Consider the following 12,751-nt stretch of genomic DNA (forward strand, 5'->3'; position numbering starts at 1 on the left):
ATCAAATAAATAAATAAATAAATAAATAAGCACACCACACTCAGATTTGTTCAGTATGACCTGTATATTGAGTATGGACTATTATCAGCTAATGGTTAAATACATATTCAGTGATTAATTTCTAAATAAGACAAAAGCTCACAGCTACTGTTGCTCCTAACCCCAGTTATGTAGGTGTGTGCTGTATTTATTCAGAGCCATTGATGTCCTGAGATGCACAGTGTGTATACTTCAGAGTGTTTGATCTGAAAAAGCAGATTTCTGCATTTCTTCCTTCATGGAAATCATCACCAGACTGATAAGAAAGAATGGGCTGTATTATTTTCTACCCAGAGGCATTTGTATATGCAAGGAATGTTGTGCTGCCTTTAGGTTTTTCCAATCCGGCATAATCAGTGACACCATCAGTACATCATCTCCATTATTAGTCACCAGTATACAAAAGAACAGCTCACTGAGCTCTTCAGATAATATCTGTTTTGTGAAATGTTATTCACAATGAGACCTATGGTAAATGAAGGAAAGCACAAGTCTAGAGAGTTCAGTGGAATTGAACACCCGCATGCAATTAATGATTTGACTTTTGAGTTAAGATTTTTGTACTAGATGTGATTAAAAGAAATACAAAACGTTTTACAAATAGACATTTGAGATGAGGACAGTTTTCAGAGAGCACTATGAGTCTGAATATGGGACAGATATAAAAATTCTGGCTGCATTCAACTAACCACATTTGGCTAACCACAGTTAAACCTGGCTGAGTTAACCACAGTTAACCACAGTTAAACTAATCACAGCTAAACTTTATACCCAAATGCTCAAAACTGCAGTTATGGCCCCAAAGTGAACTCTGGTTTGTCTCATTAAACTCCAGTTGGAACCCTGGATTATCTCTAAAGTTTGCTGCCAACAACTGTGGTTTTGCCACTGAGGCATTATGTCCAACTCCTAGAGCAGCTATAACTGTGGTTTCGCACCAATTCCAAACTCCAGTCATATAGGCTGCAGCGCAAACCCGCCGATGGATGTGGCTGCTCTACACATGCCGTGGATTTCTCCAGCCAGATCTTGGAGAGCAAGCTCTGTCCAAAAGATCATCCCCTATCTTCCCTGTTCTGCCTGGCAACAGTGATGCATGCAGTCAACTTCAAAGAGACACAGCCCTCATGCCACTCCTGGCTACAGGCCGCTGCCGGGGGGGAAGATGTTTCTTTGGGGCATGGCTGGGGTTTTTTTGGGATGGGGCGGTGCACAGTGGGGAGGTACTGGTGACTGCATCTACACAGCTCTAGCTCTGTGACCAAAACAGGTGGCAGTGTGTTCTTAAGCATGAATGGAGTGAGGTGGTTTAGGGTAGAGTGGCCAGTACATAACACAGCACAGAACTGCAGACTCCCCTCTAACAGGCAGCAGCACCACACAGAACAGCCACCAGCTTCACCAGCTTCAGAGACCCCCCAAGACCCCCACAGAATAAGCCATGCAGTTTCCTCACCCACAGCCAGCAAGGACGGCTTCACCTGACAGACAGGTGTACACCAGCAGTGGGCACAGGGCAGATATGAAGTGGTAGTCAGGGGGTGGCAATGCACCCACACCAAGGGCTCTCATCTCAAGAGCAAGACCGGGAGGAGATGCACATCGCCCCTGCTGTGCTGACCCGTCTTCATCTGCTAATTGTTTCTATGCCCCCCAAACTGCCACTTTGCAAAAGCAAGGATGTGCAGCATACACGGGCTTCCATTGAGGGGATGCACAGCCCAATAACAGGGCACCTGATCCTCACCCCATGAGCAAACGTGACAATGGAGTATATTAGTTTGACCCTGTGAACAAACTGATAGGGATGGTTTGTGTAAATACTGGGGTGGTGGTGCTTATTTTGAACAATTGTCCTCCCCATGAAGCAGCCTAGCCATGTCTGCAAGGTTACTCATTAACTCCCCAGCTGTAGGGGATGCTTTCATGAGGGAGGGAGCGAGGGAGGGAAGGATGGGGGGAGCCCGTGGGGGCAGGCAGAAGGAGCCTTGATCTGCCACAAGAACTGCCCAGAGATCTTCAGACAGAGGCCATCCTGGGCTGTCCTTGGCCTGCCTGTACCCTGCGCCCACTTCATTCCAGGGAAAAAAGATGCATATGTCAACGACCTCGGGCCTTCAACGTCTGCAGATGCCAGTGCGATGGGTGCCAGCCAAGGTCAGGATGAGGCCCTGGAGCAATGCAGAGACAGGGGCATTCATCAAACTCTGGACCAGTGATAGGGTCCAGACACAGCTGTAGAACAGCTTCAGAAACAAGGCAACCTACACCTAGATTTCTGACCAGATGGCAATCCGTGGCTACCACAGGTCTGCAAGCCACTGAAAAGAGAGGCTGAAGAACCTCAAGAAAAAGTTCAAAGAGATAAATGCACAAAAAAAGGTGTCCGGAGTGGAGCCCCGGACGATGGCCCTCTATGACTTGCTGGCCATGGTGCTATTGGGCAGGAGGGATATAGTACCTGGTGCCATGGTGGGTACTGGTCACCCTAACCTGGAAAAGAGGCTGAGGGCCAACTAGCTGGCCACCCTTGCAGCCATACAGAGCTTTGACAGGGTCTCTCCACCCTCCTCCACTATGGCCAGCAACCAGCAAGCAATGCCCACCACCATCTCTGCGAGCACGGAGGCTGCAACCTTTTCCCCCAGTGGGACTGTCTCCATAACCCAGGCTCTTATGAGGGTGGTGGCCATCTGCCCTTGGGGGACAGGATGACAGCAAGCCGCCCCTTCTTTTGGACTCTTGTCCACCTTCAGATGGCCTGGTTGTCTAGTGGCTACAACCACAGTGGCTTCCCGGCAAAGCTCTGTCTGGCCCATCACCTCATGAGAAGCTGATCCAGCCCAACAGCCATCCAGAGTATTAGGTGCCGGGGAGATTTCTGGGGATGCCCAGGCCCAACAATCAGTGCAGGTCCGGTTAATGGACTAGGCTGGCCTCCTCAACGAAGCACTGTACATTGTGCAAGAGGTAGAAGGGGGGGGGCGTTGATGAGACAGACACAGAGGAGATACTTTAACACTATCTGTCAAGCCTCCGAATGAGCCAGCTACCTGGACTTTGTCCAACTGTTAGGGGCCAAGAGCAAGCTGATGACACTTGTCAGTGCAATGCTTGAGGCTGAAGGACTTGGAATCCCCCAGGAAGAGGCCCTTGTAGAAGGAACAGGCCAAGAGCTGCTCCTCATAGAGGACCGTGGGTTGGCAGAGGAAGGAGCGGGAACCAAGGAAGCTTTGTGCCTGATTGAACAGGTGTGTGAGGAGTTAAACAGCTTTTTTCTTCCCAGTGTCCAGGGATGCTTGCAGGTGGCTGGGTGGTGAAGAGTACTGGTGGCAGGGGGATTGGGTGTGCCTGCTGGGCAGTGATAGGAGTACTGTGGGTGCTAGATAGTGACAGTCATCCTGTGTAGGTTTGCTGTGGTGGGGTGGAAGTGCCTCAAGAACACCTGGGTGGTCAGATGGTGGCGCTGTCTGGGACCCCCAATCTTAAACTTCTCTTTCTCCCCATGCCCCCCCCTCTCAGCAGAGCTACCATTCAGGGAGGACCCAGCCCAGCCACTGCTTCCAGCATCAGACCAGCCAGCTGAGCCATCCCTGCCTGGCAAGCCCCTGGACCATGCATACAAGGCTCTCCTTGGACATGGGGGCGGGGGCGGCTCCTGCAGAAATGCGCTACCTCTAACCACTCCTCCCCTAGGAAGCTCACAGTGGAGGGTGCCCCCGTGCAGGAAACATCATGCCTGGACCATCCTGGTGAGAAAGGGGAGGAAGAGGTATCTGGCCATTCACAGGCCACTGTTGAAGAAGGGGAGGCTGGGGATACAGAGGACACCCCCACAGATCCCACAGTCAAAAACTAGCCTGGCAAGAGTGCCTCTACCACAATGGCACAGTCCCCAACAAGTTGCAAAGCTGCAGGTGCTGTGAAAACGGAAACATCAAGTGCCCTGTTTGCTTAAGCGTAGTTCCTGAGTCCCGACATCCACTAAACTGAGCACGCCTCTGCCTCTCCACTGAGCATTGGACCCCACTTTCAATGCCCATGAATCCACATTTGAAACCCCTTGAAGCTGGCTTTCCTCCTCTAAGAAATGTGAAAAGAGGGTGCTGTTCTTTTGTCTGCTGTTCATTTTTACCCTCTATTAAAAGGGGAGGAGGAGCCCTAAATTACAATATAGTAATTTCTATCTTATTGTGGTCTTCCTTTATCTACTGGTTATTTTATGAGGGATCGTTTGGGGTTTTTTGTGAAGGGGTTAAGCTGCCATTGGTGGAAGGAGGCCAGGCAGCAAATCTGGAGCTTGCCAAGTGTGAAGAACATGCCCCCTGGAGATTGTGGCAAATCGTGGCCGAACCGCTGCTGACGTGGTGATGCTTTGCCCCCAGTCTGGCCGTGGAGCTTGCTGGGATGTTTCTCGGCAGGGAGGGGTTCCCCTCTCCTGCAAATGGAGTGTGGCTGGCCGCAGTTTGGTTAACATCTGCAGCATGATTTGGAGTTAAGAATTGGAACCTTGGCCAGCTTGAAATGTGGTTAGACGTTACATCTGAATGCAGCCTCCGACTCTCTTTCTCCCCCCACCCCAAATTGAGAGTCAGTCCTTTTTGTTGAAATGTACAGCCTCACTTTTGACTCTCTCTGGATTTGGTAAAATTCCTCAGAGGCAAATGAAACTCAAATAAAACACTGCTACTTTACAAACACAAGATAAACAAAAAGGTCTGTTCTAAAGAATGCATATTATTGGAAAGGAAAGTGCATTCTCAAGTGCTTCAGTATAATCTGAATAAGCATCAGGAACACAGGTAACTGAGCAAGATAATTTTTAACTTCAAAAGACACCCAAGATAATCATATTTTTAAAATGTTAACTAAAGGTATCATTAAAATTAGTCACTTTTATTATGATTTAATGATCATTAACATTAGTCATTGTACCTTTCAGATTTAGGAGACGACAAATTTTCACCAGTTTTTTCAACAGTCTTTATTATAGCTTTGTACCACCATTCAACTGGAGAAATTTCTGAGCAAATACAACAGTCACTGGATAGAATTAAACATAAATTAAAAGTCAAACTACATGGGACATTAAGTACGCCAGCTTTGTTTAGAAACAGCATCAATGGGGCCCCTTATCTGGATGGGGACTGTGGTACAGGTGGGGGAAGTTAACTCTTCGCTCCTGCACCATGCATCCCAGTGAAAATTGTCCCCAGAACCCTCAGGAGGAAAGCTGCTATTGGTGCCAGTTTCAATTTGGCTTGACCTCTTTGGCTTCCTTCCCTCTCCTGGTTGTCCTTGGCTCCAGACAGAGCACTTGGCTTGACCTCTTGCTTGCTTGCTTTTGATATCTGGCTTGCTGTTGTCCCTGCCTCCTGGCTTTGGACCTATCTAGCTCACTTGGTCCTAGCCCCACAAGCACTGCGTCCTCCAGGCTAGCTACCCACAACCCAACTGGGACACTGAGACACTTATCCAAAATTCTCCTGAGCTACAGATTTACCAAAGGATCAGTCTAGTGCCATTGCCATCCTTCAGTCTGGGAAACCCATCACTGAGAAAGGACACCAGATTTGTTCACTGTGTTGACCACTTGCTCCAGGTATTGCCTCCTTAGGGCAAGATGCCTGACCTACCTTTTGACTGGGCCACAGTCCCAGGGTACTAGAGCAGGACACTTGTGCAGCAGGGATACATCTAGCCCCTTCAGCCAGCATCTTATATGCTTTTTAGAACCCTCAGAGACATGGAAAATGGTGCAATCCTTGTGACAGTGAACAGTTAGAAGAAAGGATTGCCCATCAGGGAGGCAGAATTGAACAGTTTCTTTTGATTACTAGAGTCTGACAGAATTAAATGCTAACAAGTCTAATCAGAAGTGCCACCAGGAAATGATAACGTGGCAGAAAAGCAGTTCTGAAAATTAAATTCATCAAAGTTCTCCAAAGGTGTTCTGTGACTTACATGTATATAACAAGATTCCATTTACAAATGTTAGAAAAGATGTGTAACTACTTACAATATAAAAGAGTAAATTTACAGCTGTTTTCTCATTTTTACAACCATATTGCATATAGGCCACGAGAATATGACTTTGCATGCACACTACTGTACAGTATCATTATATGTCAATTAAAGCTACAAGTTGGGGCAAAATGACCTGCAGTGAAATAAAAGGAACTCACAAAAAACACAGGTGTATCGCACTAGCCTATTTTAGATGTGGGTCGATTTGCCTGTATATAGCAGATAGCACAAGGGTATCATGTTGTGCCTGCATGTTTTGCCACTGGGGCAAATAGCAGCTCCAAGGAAGGTTACTTCCTTGAGCAGGGTTTCTTAACCTCAGGCCCCGAGATGTTGTTGGACTACAACTCCCAGCCACAAAGGCCATGTCTGGGGATTCTGGGAGTTGTAGTCCAACAACATCTGGGGGCCCAAGGTTGAGAAACCCTGACCTAGAGCATAACAATGGCAAGAGGGAAGGATGCTCCCCAGTGCTTTAGTCCTCATCCAGACTGGGATCCTGCAGCTGCCTTTGTTCTTTAAAATAACAAAACTCATAATCATGGCTGACATACTGCATAACTTTATGTTCACTTTGTAATGTGGTGTTTGCACAGTTGAGCAGGAGTGCAATTTGTGCAATTGCAAAAATGTGCAGCTGAAATGACCGTTGAAAATTGTACCCAAACCCAATGAAGACACAAGACACCAGTAATGGAGTAAAATGAATCACAACTAAACATTCTGATTAATAGATTGGTGATCCACCCGCTACAATGCAGAAGCTAAAGATTCACTGCTGCAGTGTGAGTCAAACATAAATGTATAGGGTGACACACCTTGCCTTGCAGCATCAATCCTATGGCTGGTGCTGCTGATTTTAAAGTAAAGTGTGTTGTTGAGTCAGTGTCGACTCCTGGTGACCACAGAGCCCTGTGGTTGTCTTTGGTGGAATACAGGAGGGGGTTACCATTGCCTCTTCCCGTGCAGTATGAGATGATGTCTTTCAGCATCTTCCTGTACTGCTGCTGCCTGATATAGGTGTTTCCCATAGTCTGGGGAACATACCAGTGGGTATTCAAACTGGCAACCTCTGGCTTGGTAGTCAAGCCATTTCCCCATTGTGCCATTAGGTGGCTTGCTGCCCATCTTAGCCAACCTAATATCAAGGCACCTGCCTTAGGGATCACCACCTGCAAATGCTGTCAAACCTTTAAGGTTGGTGATTCCAGAGCTGATTGGAGTAAGTCCTAAGCCAGCACTCCCTGAGCCACAAAGCCTCTAGGGACTGGCAAGGACTCCTCCCTATGCCCAACATGTGCCTGAAGGTGCTCACCAACCCTACACTACCCATATAAATTTCACTGTACCTGCCACAAGAAGGGGTCAGCCTAGCTTGGCCCCTTCACCACTTTTATGTTCTTATCTGGTCTGGTGGCTAGAGGCCACCTCTAGCCTCAGCAGCAAGATGCTTCTAAATACCAGTTTCAGGGGAGCAACAGCAAGAAAGAGTGCATGCCCTCACTTCTAGCCTGTGGGCTTCTCAGAGGCATCTGGTGGGCCCCTGTGTGAAACAGGATGCTGGACTGGATGCACCTTGGGTCTGATCCAGCAGGGCTGTTTTTATGCTCACCCACCACCCTTCCAAAACTGCAACTAATCCTTTCTGCAAATCAGACAAGAAGCTATCTGAACCCTGAGGGTACAAATGCGCACCCTCAGCCTGGAACAATTCTGGATGGATGAACACAATGCCAGGGTGATGGACAAATCCCCCACCAAAAGCCAGTACAAATTGACCCATGACTTGGTTAACCTTTTAATGTGCCTTATCAGTCTTCCCAGGCTGCCTGGTGCCATGGCACAGCAACAGGTCAGACCACAGGAGAAGGCACCCAATGTCTAATACAGGTGAAACTCGGAAAATTAGAATATCGTGCAAAAGTCCATTAATTTCAGTAATGCAAATTAAAAGGTGAAACTGATATATGAGACAGATGCATTACATGCAAAGCGAGATAAGTCAAGCCTTAATTTGTTATAATTGTGATGATCATGGCGTACAGCTCATGAAAACCCCAAATCCACATTAGAATATTAGAATATTACATGGAACCACTCAGAAAATTAGAATATTACATGGAACCAAGAAGACAAGGATTGAAGAATAGAACAATATCGGACCTCTGAAAAGTATAAGCATGCATATGTATTCAATACTTGGTTTGGGCCCCTTTTGCAGCAATTACTGCCTCAATGCGGCGTGGCATGGATGCTATCAGCCTGTGGCACTGCTGAGGTATTATGGAAGACCAGGATGCTTCATTAGCGGCCTTCAGCAATTCTGCATTGTTTGGTCTCATGTCTCTCATCCTTCTCTTGGCAATGCCCCATAGATTCTCTATGGGGTCAGGTCAGGCGAGTTTGCTGGCCAGTCAAACACAGTACACTGTATACTTTTCAGAGGTCCGATATTGTTCTATTCTACAATCCTTGTCTTCTTGGTTCCATGTAATATTCTAATTTTCTGAGATTGTGGATTTGGGGTTTTCATGAGCTGTACGCCATGATCATCACAATTATAACAAATTAAGGCTTGACTTATCTCGCTTTGCATGTAATGCGTCTGTCTCATATATCAGTTTCACCTTTTAATTTGCATTACTGAAATTAATGGACTTTTGCACGATATTCTAATTTTCCGAGTTTCACCTGTAATCACCAGGTCCCTGATCACCTCACAGGACATGGCCATCCCCAAGCTACATCCCAAATCATTTCCCTCCCAGATGCAATAAGAGAATATCTGGAGGATGATTACTCTCCAGAAATTCCTACACTACAGCCAGAAGCTGCTCAAAAGCCATTCTCTTCCTACTGATCCATGAGATCTATGCTAGGGGTGTGCAATTCAGATTATCAGTGTTTTGATTTGGATCCGAATTGAAACACCCCCAATTCATTATTGGGTCCAAATCTGACCCATCCGAATCAACCCAGATTCGATTCGGATCCGAATTAATCCGAACCCAAATTGATTAGGATCAAGAAAATGGTTCCCAGGGCCAAAAGAGTGGTGTGGTGTGGTAGTGCCTAATGGGTGGAGGCTACCACTCAAATTGCAGAGGGATTGGACAAAGGGCTGATTTTTGGTGAATTGTTGAAATTTTAGTGTCTTTGGGGTAGATCTGGGGCATAAAGTGGGATCTGGGGTGGAAGAATGGGGTGGAGTGGCAGTGCCTAATGGGTGGCTACCATCCAAATTGCAGAGGGATTGGGCAAAGGGCTGATTTTTGGCAAATTGTTGAAGTTTACGTGTCTTTAAGGTTTCCCCCCATAAGGTATAATGGAGGTTGTATCGTTTCACATCAGGGGGAAAGGGGTGACCTAGAGCGGTGTGGGGTTGCTGGTAGTGCCCAAAGGGGGCAAGGAAGCTACCAGAACTTTTTCAAACGATTTGGGCAGAGGGCTGATTTTTGGTGATTTGTTGAAGTCTACGGGTCTTTAAGGTTTTTCCTCATAAGGTATAATGGAGGTTTCAGCAGCCCCATAACTGTACTTGGGGAGTCCTGGGGTGGCCCAGAGTGAGTGGTGGTGTAGTGCACATAGGGTGCCAACCACCCCATGGGTTTCTAAGCCATGGGGTATAGGGTTCTGTTGTTTCTGAGGTGTTCTGTGTGTGGATTCTCTGATAGCAAATGAGAGTGGATTCATGGTTTTAATTGAAAATCTCATTCCTGAGATTGTCAAGTAACGTTGACAGATCAGCAGGCCATTGCAGGGGAAAGGAAATCAGAAACCTAATTGCTGTTTCCCCTTCTGGCTGCCCTGCCAGCTCTTTGACTTTGGAAAGCAATGCTAATCACCCACAGAGCCTCGTCTTTCTCCTTTGTAATGCCAGGTTGGTTCAGAATAAACCAGAAATCATCCATGATTTGATTTAAGGGGCCAATCTGGTATGTATTATGGAGATTTGGTTGGGGGAGGCTGGTGGCCCAATCTGGTCCTGGCTTCTCCCCCCAGGGTACTCTGTTGAGGAGCAGGGGAGGGGAAGTGGGTGGGGAGGTGGAGTGGCTGTTATCTATAAGAATAATATTTCCTTTGCCAGGATCCCTGATGAAGTGTCTGACCATATTTAATGTGTTTGGAGACCAAGGATAGACTGGGAATTCTGTTGATGTACTGATCACCCTGCTGCCTGACGGAGTCCTTAACTGAACTGACGGACTCGCTCTCAGGCTTGGCATTGGAGTCTCCCAGGTTTGTGGTGCTGGGGGACTTCAGTGTTCACTCTGGGACCAATTTGTCTGGAGTGGCTCAGGAGTTCATAATGGCCATGATGACTATGGGCCTATGCCAGGTGGTCTTTAGACCAACTCATATTGTTGGTCACACGCTTGATCTGGTCTTTCACTCTGAACAGGGTGGTGTGCTGTGGGTGGGGACTCATGTGATTTCCCCTTTGTCATGGATGCACCATCATCTGGTTAAGGTTGGACTCATTACCACGTCCCATCTCTGCAGGGGTGGGAGCCCATTAGGATGGTCCACCCAAGAAGGTTAGTCTATCCAATAGGATTCCAAGAAGCCTTGGAGAGATTTAGTGTTGGCTCTGCTGGTGACCCTGTTGTCACTCTGGTGGAGAACTGGAATAATCAACTCACCAGGGCAGTGGACACGATCACTCCTAAGCGTCCTCTCCGACCCGCTTCAAAACTGGCCCCTTGGTATATGGAAGAACTACGGGGGCTGAAGCGGCGAGGTAGACAACTAGAGTGGAAGTGGAGGAAGACTCTACTCGAATCTGACAGATTATTACATAGAGCGCATTTGGAGATCTATGCTCAGGCAATAAGTGCAGCAAAGAAGCGATTCTTTTCCTCCTGTATCGCCTCCACAAGTTCACATCCAGCTGAGTTGTCCAGGGTCATGAAAGGGCTAATGTGTGCCCCTTCCCCCTTGAATCAGTATTTAGAACCAACAATTACTTGCTGTGACATTTTTAATGAGTTCTTTGTGGGCAGAATCTCTTGTATTCAGGCCGACTTGGATTCAAACTCTGTAATTGTTACAGAGTCTGATGCCAAGGTGTCCAGCAGCTGCTCCCTGGTGGTCCAGCAGCTGCTCCTCCTAGGTTGAGGTGGTGGCCAGAGGTGCTTTTTATCAGCTCCAGCTGATACACCAGCTGTGTCTGTTTCTTGAGACAAACGACCTCAAAGCAGTGGTACATCTGCTGGTAACCTCTAGGCTGGGTTACTAGAATGCGCTCTATGTGGGGCTGCCTTTGTATGTAGTCTGGCAACTGCAGTTGCTTCAGAACTCAGCAGCCAGGCTGGTCTCTGGGTCATCTAGGAGAGACCATATTATTCCTGTGTTGAAGGAATTGCACTGGCTACCGATAAGTTTCCAGGCAAAATAGAAAGCGCTGGTCATTACCTATAAAGCCCTAAACAGCTTAGTCCCTGGGTATTTAAGAGAACGTCTTCTTCGCCATGAGCCCCACTGTCTACTAAGATCATCTGGAGAGGTTTTTTCTGCAGCTGCCCCCAACTCATCTGGCGGCTGCTTGGGAACAGGCCTTCTCCGTTGCAGCCCCTGGACTTTGGAATGCGCTCCCTGTTGAAATAAGTGTTGGAAATTCTCTGTGGTGAGAGAATCCCTTTCTCATTATAGCAGAGTGCACAGAGGTACAACACAGCGGTAGTTTAGTTAGGCATGCGTGTGTGCTGAGAGTAAAGTAACTTGGAGACAATTCATAGTTTCAAATCAATATAAAAGGCATTTATTAAGGAACTCCATTCTAGATAGAAAAGTGAGGAGTTAGGATCTCTAATCTATCTATCTAGCTGGATGCAGATGGATTCTGCATCCTCTCTGCACATATGGTGCAGGGTGAGAGGCTTGCCATGTTGCAAGGTAGGAGCCAGGTAGGAAGAGAGAGAGAGGAAGGAAGTCCCTAAGATTAGCAATCTACACATCAAAGGGATAGCATCAGAGCAGTGGAGAAGTGATGACAAATGTTTTGACCCTCTAGCCCTCTGACTTACTAGTCTGTCCTCCACTGTCTGAGGCAAAGAGACAGCGCAAAGTCCTTTAACTTCCAACAGTAAGAGCCTCCCCATCTCTGGCAACTTTCAAAAAGGCACTGAAGACACATTTATTCAACCAGGCTCTTAATTAGATTTATAGTTTTAAATAATTTTAATACTGTGTTTAAAATGTTTTTAATCTTTTAAATAATTTTAAATGTGAACCACCCAGAGATGCAAGTTTTGGGCAGTATATAATTTTTTTGAATAAAATAAAAAATAAAATTGAACAATAAATACAAACATAAATAAGGTGGAAATCCTATGCCCATTTACTTTGGAATAATCCTCATTGTATACAAGAGCACTGTCTTGCAGAGTAATGCGGGTGGCTGAACATTGCCTGCACCCCTAAGTGTGTCTGAAACCCAGCCTGTGGTGTTCTGGAACAGCCCTGTTCCACTGTCACTTAAAATAGTGCGATTGCAGCAGTTTCATGAACTGTGCAACATGATGGCCATTGCAAATAATGGTTGTTGTGTCACGCAACTGCAATTGTCTGATTCTAAGTTGTGGCAGAAGAGGACTGTCCGACAACACCACAAACAGTGTTACAGAGACACATTCAGCGTGGTAGGCTGTGCGTTATCCTGCGGAGAATGTCACTTCTGAGTAAA

The sequence above is a fragment of the Hemicordylus capensis genome, chromosome 4 (genome assembly GCF_027244095.1).
Source record: "Hemicordylus capensis ecotype Gifberg chromosome 4, rHemCap1.1.pri, whole genome shotgun sequence".
Taxonomy (NCBI): Eukaryota; Metazoa; Chordata; class Lepidosauria; order Squamata; family Cordylidae; genus Hemicordylus; species Hemicordylus capensis.